This window comes from Ascaphus truei, chromosome 4 (assembly GCF_040206685.1).
Source record: "Ascaphus truei isolate aAscTru1 chromosome 4, aAscTru1.hap1, whole genome shotgun sequence".
Classification (NCBI taxonomy): domain Eukaryota; kingdom Metazoa; phylum Chordata; class Amphibia; order Anura; family Ascaphidae; genus Ascaphus; species Ascaphus truei.
The window spans coordinates 302,748,276-302,757,407 of record NC_134486.1 but is presented as its reverse complement, the minus strand read 5'-3'; positions in this window follow the sequence as shown (position 1 = coordinate 302,757,407).

The following is a 9,132-nucleotide window of genomic DNA, read 5'->3' as shown; positions in this document are numbered from 1 at the left end:
AGAAGCCTCCCTAGTGTTATTACTGTCTTGTTCAGCAAATGTAATGTCTCCAGTGCTGGTTGGATCAGATAATACCGGATCTGAATCTGTGTCGCCTGAGCCGTGTCCATGGTGGTACCCTTTATTCCAGGGGTATGACCCAGAGATGAAGTACACCCACTTCATATTATGTAGTGGCCCCATCGTAGATCATTGGTGGGAGGAATGCAGACTCACTGTAGAAGAGTCTGCAGAAGCTCTTTTAAGAGAGAGAGTGAGATTAAGATGGAGGTTCGCATCCCTAAGGGTTCCCCTAGTCTCAATTACAAGGCCAATCCAACTCTGGGTTTTGGGTGTTACCTGAACAAGGAAGACAATACAAGGTAGTAAAGTTAAGTAGGGCTGACCGTTCTATCAGAATCAGATTCCGGAAGTCCCATAGTTATCATTTTTCCTAGGTTCCAGAACCAATTTTCTAACAGATAGAGGAACATAGGCAGGAGTGGTTAAGATTAGAAGTAACAGCCTATCTAGAAAGGAAGACCAGTTATAAGGAGTTTATAACTGAATCTCGTACTGTATCTGCTCCATTATGGGTGAATGGATGATAGGTACTTGTATCTTCATGGATAGGTTGGAGATACGCCGGGAGTCTGGTGTGCCTCAAGTTTACTCGGTATGGGTAATGGATCATGATGGCAGACCAGTTAAGAAGCCGGATCCCCGTTACTATAACTAGTTATTGGGTTTGCTTTGTTAATTGTTTATCACCACTGTTACAGTGGATAGTACGTTCAGATATCTATGAACTATTATTGTACACTGATTGTGACTGTATTTGTTTCCGGTCATTCTGCAGGTGTCAGGATGACGGATGGTGCAACAAATTTGGACCCAATTGGGGTCGTTGGGATTTTTCACCCAGGGGAGGATGTAACAGGGTATGTCCCATCTTACCTGTTTTTCTCCACATAGGATAAGCCTATATAAGCCCATATAAGTTCCAGGCATAGTGGGTTAATCTATGGGCAATGACCCCACTTTTCTTCCTAGAAGAGGAAGGAAGGTGGTGTCTCATGGCCTGTGTACAGCCCCTTGAAGGTGGGTACAGTAAATGAGCCCGCCCCTTCTAGATTATTCTGGGGAGGATCTAAAGTTTAGTCTTGTTCTACCCTCAAAAGGGGGAGGAAGCAAAAGGGTCTTGCTTTACCCTCCAAAGGGGGAGGAAGCAAAAGAGTCCTGCTCTACCCTCCATAGGGTGAGGAAGCAAAAGAGTGTTGCTCTACCCTCCCAAGGGTGAGGAAGCAAAAGATTCTTGCTCTACCCTCCTATGGGTAAGGAAGTAAAAGGAGTCCTGCTTATCCCCCAGAGGGAGAGGGTGTGAGGTGAGGGAAAAGAATAATGTCTGGCTCTTCTCCCTAAGGGAGTAAGAGGGCTAGGAGCCTTCCCCATTGCGGGGCAGGCATGCCATTCTAAGCCGGTTGGCTGTAACACATAGCTCACCACAAACGAGGTGCGACCGCGGGGCTGAGGTAGGGATTGGTATAGAACGCTGACCATAACCGTGAGGCACGTCTACAGTGTAGGATAGTCTTGCAGGCCGGATCAGGGTAATAGAAGACAGTGTAAACGTGATACTTGCCGGGTCTAGGAGTGTAGAGTAACGGATCGTTGTGGTACATAGCCGGAGTCGGGATTGGAGAGAGAAGAGTAGTCGTGGTGCCAAAGCCAGGGTCAGTGTAGGAGAGAGCAGCGTCGTCTTAATCCAATGCCAGGGTCAAAGCAGGAGAGAGTAGAGTCGTCGTATCCAATCCAGGGTCAGCGCAGGAGAATATCACAAGGTATGTTCCAAGCAGGGTCAGGCAGCAAGATAAGGCAGGCAGATACAAGGAGGTGAGCTTCAGTGTCACACAAACTGGAGTTATGCTCGGCAATGACTGGAAGTTCTGAGAGCATATTTAAAGGACCTCCCACCAATGGGAGGCAACCAGGAAGTAGGGCTGCGGTTCCGGATAGGCTGCTGGATTGTGCAGGTGTGTCCTATTGCACAGCCAATTGCGACCGCATCAGTGTGCGTGCGCGGCGTGCGTCACCCGCGCATAATGACATCGTGCGCCACGGCACCCGCGTCAGTACGGGGGCTGCGCCCAGAGACAGAAGAGGCCAACGGGACCCACGCAGTACCCGTGCGCCGCGCGTAAGTACCACCGCAGTTTTGCCACTCTTGAGAGCCATGGAGATCAGATGGGCGAGTAAGGGTTAAGGGGACAGAAGCACCAGAATGGCAAATCCTCACACTGGCTTAGAAAATATCCAGAAAGAATGCCCCAAGAGATGGAGCCTGCACCATCCCGTAGTCCTGTGCTGTGGGAGACTAAGAGGAGGAGTGTGGAGAGAAAATGACAATAAAAGCTGCTTATTCATCAGACCTCTGCCTGGGTGTCGGTTACTGGGCAAGAGGATTAAAGGGTGCAGTGATGGGAGCTGACATCCCACAGCCAGGGATCCTGTCACAGCTGGAGGCACTGAACACTGAAGATCAACCCACAAATAGTGCTCTAAAACTTGTCCTTTGGCCCTTACCACCGTGGCCACTCAGTCCTCCTGGAACCAGCAGGTATTCTAGCACCACACTAAGAGTATTAACCAGAGCAGTTTTCCCCAAAGGAGCCCTAGATGACATAGGGGGGAGGAACAAGGGTTAAAACTATAAATGGGGAAAGGAGGTCTTATGCACCTTCATGACATCCAGTATGATATTGGGACCTACAGCAGTCAAATCAATGGTGGAGTAGAGGAGGATGGCCGAGGGCTAGGGTACCCCTTTAATGGTCGTGCCATAATGAAATGTCGTGCAGGCATACCAGGGCCAGGGTCCAGTCTAGTTTGACCTCCGGTAGCCTTGTTTTGTTAAGAATTATTAGAATTTACAAAGTAAAAAAATACTGGAGTAAGAAAAGACGCATTCCAAAAAGGAACAGAGTAGCTAAAGGTCATTAAAATATCAAGGGTTTAGTTAGCACAGGCATAGAGAACTGTTGTGACTATACAGAACTGTTCCTGCAGATTTACAAGAATCTTGCAGGGGTCATTTGGCAGAGTTTGTCATAGTTTTACTTCCAGTTAGAGGTGGTGTTTAAATCTGATCATGTTTACAATACAATGATCAGAGCAAAATGCTGGCAAAACATGAAGCAGGAAGGGAACCTGTCTGCATTGGGTGCAATGGTTCAGAAGGCTGCTTAGCTTCCTGGACATTTTCAACTTTCTAAACTGGAATTAGAGTTACATCTTTTACTTCCAGCCAATATGTAATCTCTGGTTCCGGCTCGGAGTACATTTTTAAGGAACCCCATTATATATAGCATTCATTTAGCAAAATATAGATATTATTGTAAAATACATTCCGGGTAAAATTAGACTCTCAAATGTCAACATTAATGAATGCTTGTGACAAAGTTAATTAAACCTGTTCAGTTCCACAATTTATCTGGTCTAAAGAGAGCCAATGAGTTGCTGACTCCTGCAGTACATAAGGGGTTTAAGTGTCACTGCCTCCCTCATATTCCATCTCACTTTCTGTTTTTTTTACACATGGTAATGAAACAAGCACCGCGATGTTTTATCAAGTGATATAAATGCAATGTTGTATTGAGACAGAAAATTCTCAATGTAATAGGGAGCGGTCAAAGCCTATGGTATTGTGTGTGTAAAAGAAAATTCCTGGTACAGACAAACATTGCATTTCTAGGGTGTGTAGGAAAGGACACAACAGATAAGCTGGTGGCTCCCAGAGCTGGTTGGCAGTAAAGGCCGAGTACAATCTCAGCGAGAGGGAGGATAAAATTGGTTACCCCTGAACATGTCCCTAAATTACTTTTCAGGCTCACAAGAAGCCTCTGCCCTGTTTGAGCTGTGTTTTGCCTCATTCCCAAAAAGCAATGCCACATACAATTATTTTGTAATAAAATGAAGTGGCGTTGTGCCACTCACATATTTTGAAAGGTTAAGAAATATTTTGCATAGTTGGCCCATGTACTTGAGTTGGGGCCTCATGGTGGCATCGAATAAGGAGCCTTTTTTCTTCTTCTGGCAAGCCTACCTGATGTAATCTTCTGTTTTATATGGAAAAAATCTGTTAGTGGTCCCTGAACCTGCTGTATACTATGAATTTTGAAATGTGACAAAATAGAGCAGTGTAGATCAGTATATTTTAATACGTAATGTATGAGGATCACTTCTGCAGCATTATGGCAGCAGAATATATACTCATTATCAAGTTTTATGAAGTCATATCAGAAGGGTGGATATTAATTTTAGCTTTCTAATCTGTCAGATGATTGCAATAATAGTGTGTTATTCCAAGGAAACCTACCAGTGAAAATTAAGCATGATTGTAAATATGGTGGTTGCACCAGTACATACTGTAGTGCCGACGATTATTCTAAAACAAACCTGGGGCAATCTCCAAAAAGACCCAGGTACATGCTGGGTACATCCTGGGTATATGCTGGGTACATGCTGCAACTTTTCAGTGACATTTCTGCAGAGACTAATGGCCCATCGGATTAACAGCAGGGGTCCCTGGCAGTCCCATTCAAACTGAATGGGACTACCAGGGACCCCTGCTGTGTTGATCCGATGGGCCATTAGCCTCTGCAGAAATGTCACTGAAATATACCCATCATGTACCTGGCTAGTTTAAGGCAAGTTTAAGGCAAGTTTTAGAATACTCGTTGGCTCGTCTGTACACTAGTGGCAATTAGGGCCTCCCTTTTGGGAAAGGCGGCAAGTAACCCTCAAATATAAATATGCTTATTTAACAGTATGCCGCCTGTTAGGCATGCATTTGTCTGTGATTCATAAGGAAATGGCGGTCACACATATGTCCTTTATAAGGCAGTGGGTACCAATACTGTGATCATTTTTCTGGGTATCACCATAGATCCTGTGGACAGGTTTTGTAGGTTCCCAGGAGCTAATCTTAGCACGCTGTGGGAACTAATAACTTCAGGGCAGAGGGAAAAGAAATGGATGCATTGAATGCGGGCCCAACTGGGCCACTTGGTGTTCGCTTAGTGGAATTTCCCCAGGGGCCAGGCTTTCTCTAGACAGCTATCTATGGTAACTTATAGGGTTAATATAGAATAATTTTGCCAACCGAGTTCCTTTCACAAGCTGAGAAGCATTATCCATGTATTAAAAGCCTGGTTCACATAGCAGGTGCTTATGAAGTGTATTTTGCAGGTCAATTACTAAAAATAGAACTTGAGTCTCAAGTTCTCACATTAGTATTTCATCCAAGTTTGAAGGCAATTTTTCAGTGTGAAGGAACTGCTCTATGATTGGAGACAGCGGCCCCTGTAAAATGCATTTAGTAGCTAAATTCTTACTATGTCACATGGCACTTATTTAAACATCCTCACAAAAGCGCAGTGTAAAATTGAGTTTACTTGATATGTTATATGGTGTACTTTATCTGCACTGAATTAAATGCTGTGGATGTTTAGCCTGTCAGACTAGAGATTTGCTCATTTTTCTCATAAGTTCACAAACCAAAATTGACATGGTTCTTAGGGGGGAAAAAATCACAAAGCGGTTGACTTTGCAAAACTATTTCCCAGGCATATTTAAAGAAGGAATCCCACCCAAATTAGCTTTGGATTTTTTTCACAGAATTAAACCCGAGGATGTTGATCCCCGCTATTTGTGAGCTCCAGGGACACCATGGTTCCCGGGATACTTATCGTTTTAGTTACATTTAGTTACAGTTATTCCCTCATGGTCATTTAAATGACTGTCCAATAGGAGGCTGCAACATCATCTCCCAATGACATTCCCGCGTCCTATTGAATTGCATGACCCCAATAAATGGACATTTTAATACACCTAAAGAGGTGGGAAACAACAACAACAACTAAACCGGGTGACACGTGTAGTGGTCGTTATTGCAATAATGTGTTTGCACCGCCCCTTTTAGATATACCATGTGATACTTTTCCTTTTGATGTCATCAAAAAGGAGGGAAGATAGCCAATCAGGTAGCATGCCTCCTTCTCTCCCTTTTTGATGATGTCACAGCACTCCAAAAAAGGAAAGGCATCCCATAGTTTATCTACCAATCCGATTGGTTGGTGTACCGATGTGATGGCTTCAATTTTTTTCAGAAGTGATGTCATCTTTCAGGGAGGGAAGCATATGCTACCTGATTGTCTATCTTCCCTCCCTTTAAAATGATGTCACATCCTTAAAAAAAATTGAAGCTGTCACATGGTACACAAACCAATAGGTTTGTGGGTGTAATATGTGTCCACCAAATGTGACGTCACAGGCCTGATAGGAGGCCTGTCCCGTCTGATTTGAGCCCAAGAAGCCATCAGTTCAACATCTCCAAGCCCCTTTGGATTAGAAAGAAGAAAAGAAAGAAGAACAGAAGAAAAGAAAAAAAAGGAACAACTTACCAGAGACGTCTCTTCAATCAACAGAGGATCATGGACTTCTTCGCATCAGGCTGTTGAGAATTGCAATGTGTTGTTTCAGGGAGCGCAGAATCATATGTGAAAAATAAGGAAAAAGACACACACAGTACAGGATTGTATGTAATCCAATATGGTACAATATGTTAATAAATGTCTTTTAAAAGTGGGCAATGCGACAACTCCCATGGCCCAGTAAGGACAGATGGCACTGAAAGGTATCTTTTACGGATGTATCTCCGTCTGCCTCAGTCCCCTCTGGAACTCATGGAGATTATCAGAAAATGTTTAGCCCTCTCATATGGTGATGTAAAGGCAATCCTCCCCAATCATGTTGCAGTATGGTCCTCGCAGAGGTAGGTATTACACAGAGAGAAGTGTCTCTAAAAACATGTTTATAGATTAAAACAAGTAAAAACAATTCCGCACTTACATATTAGTTAATGTGTGGAGGCTCGGACAAGATAGGTATCAATGTGGACGGCGTGGTTTCTTCCCGCTGACTCCAGTTCCCCACTTCCGAACCGGCTTGTTGGTCGTGGTGTCAGCTGATCGGGAATCCACATGATCATCCTACGATGGCTGCCCGGAGAGCAGGATCAAATTTTCACGGTCACTAGTGCGCCTAGTGTTTTGTCTTGTTCGCACTGTTGAGCATTGCGTTGTGGGTCAAGAGTTGGTGCCGCAGTAGGACAAGGGTGAATCTGGCAAAGGTAAGAAATACATTGATTGTATTTTATTTATTTGTGTCTTTTTAATGTTGCCATAGACTGCCAATGTGCTTATCTATGCCCCTTTCTGGTATAGATAAGCACAGTGACAAGCAATGCATTTTTTGGCAAATGTTTGTTTTTATTTAATTCTAATGTAACTGTATTTTTTTTTTATGTTTTTTTTTTATAGGTTGCTCATTCTTTGTAATTGTGGCAATCCAAGCCCATATTGTTGGCAAGGTTTTCCACAGTCAAAATCAATGGCTTTATTATCGAATGCCTGTTGAAGTTAAACTTATTTGCGGGCACCTACAAAAATTTCGCTTGCACAAATCTCATTCATGGTGACGGAAGTGTGTAACGGAAGTGACGTGTTCCCCCCTATTTTCCTCTCTCTCCCCATACCCCCCTCTCTCTCATTTCCCTCTCTCTCTCTCATTTTACTCTCTCTCTCTCATTTTCCTCTCTCTCTCTCATTTTCCTCTCTCTCTCTCTCTCATTTCCCTCTCTCTCACTCATTTCCCTCTCTCTCTCATTTCCCTCTCTCTCTCATTTCCTTCTCTCTCATTTCCCTCTCTCTCTCTCATTTCCCTCTCTCCCTCTCATTTCCCTCTCTCCCTCTCATTTCCCTCTCTCCCTCTCATTTCCCTCTCTCCCTCTCATTTCCCTCTCTCCCTCTCTCCCTCTCTCTCTCTCTCTCTCTCTCTCTCTTCTTTTCCCCTTCGTTCTCTACCCTTCCCCTCTCTCCCTTACATCTCTATCTCTTTTTTCCTCCCCCTCTCTCCCCTTTTTCTCCCTTTACCCCCTTTCCCCCCTTCCCCTCCCTCTTCCCACCTTTTCACTGTCTCCCCCTATTGTTGTTGTTGATGTAGCACAGATGTTCAATTATAGAAATGAACACAATCTATTCACAGTATGGCTATTATAAAATATATTAAGCTAATAATTGATATTTACAAATACTGTTTGTTTTTTCTTTTGCCTTCCTCTGGATCAAAATACTGTAAATAAAAATATAGGATGAATATCCTCACATGCATCAAAAGTAATTTCAGACAGCATATTACTGTATGGGTCAAATGTAAGAAGTCTCATAATAACAACCTTCATACATATGTAGCCCCTCTTCCCGGGGCCAATCGCAGATTGTGCCCCCCCCCCCCTCTGTACTAGGGTCTGGCTACATGTATAGGTGTGGTGCATACCTGCTGGCAACAGGAGGGCCTGAGACTCCCGCGATGGTATGGGGGATGACAGGACCAGGTTACTGGGGTGAATGCCTCCGTCTCTTTTAATGGTGCAACGCCTCCATCTCTGGTAAGCCCCAAGAATGAGGGGTGGAATCCTTCCAGAGAGTTCCCCACTCAGGGACGAGAGATTTCAGTCTCACACAGTCTTTCTTAAAAGTAGCAGCAGCTCTATTCACACAACACAACAGAATAGCAGCAGGAACACAGGCAGGTACAGTTGGTCTCTCTCCTCCAAACTGCTCTCCTTCAGGATGGTCTCTTGGTTCCCTGCCACCACCCCAGGTCAAGGGCACCCAGGGTGGGGCTAGCTCTTCCCTCACCCCCTAAACAGGGTGAGAGGAATTGGTCCACCTATCCACTGTCTCACGAGGCCCTACTCCTCAGGAACCTAGCTCGAACTACTCACACACTGTGCTGACAGTACAGTCAGAAACTCTAACACTAACTGAACAGACTGACTCTCAGAACTGACACTAAATAGGCTGTGCACTGCCCTTTATGACTTTGGCAGGCCCCTCCCCTGTGTCTCTTGCCTTAGACACAGAGTCAGATGGCCTACCTCCACCACTCAGGGCAGTGCTTGAAGTGGGGGAAACCCATGATAACTACTGGCAGCCTGCCCTTACCAGGGCTTATACCAGCAGGAGGAAAGACATATAGCCCAATTTCTTACCAGGGCTACACATACATACCACACACCTTTTATTAAGGCTT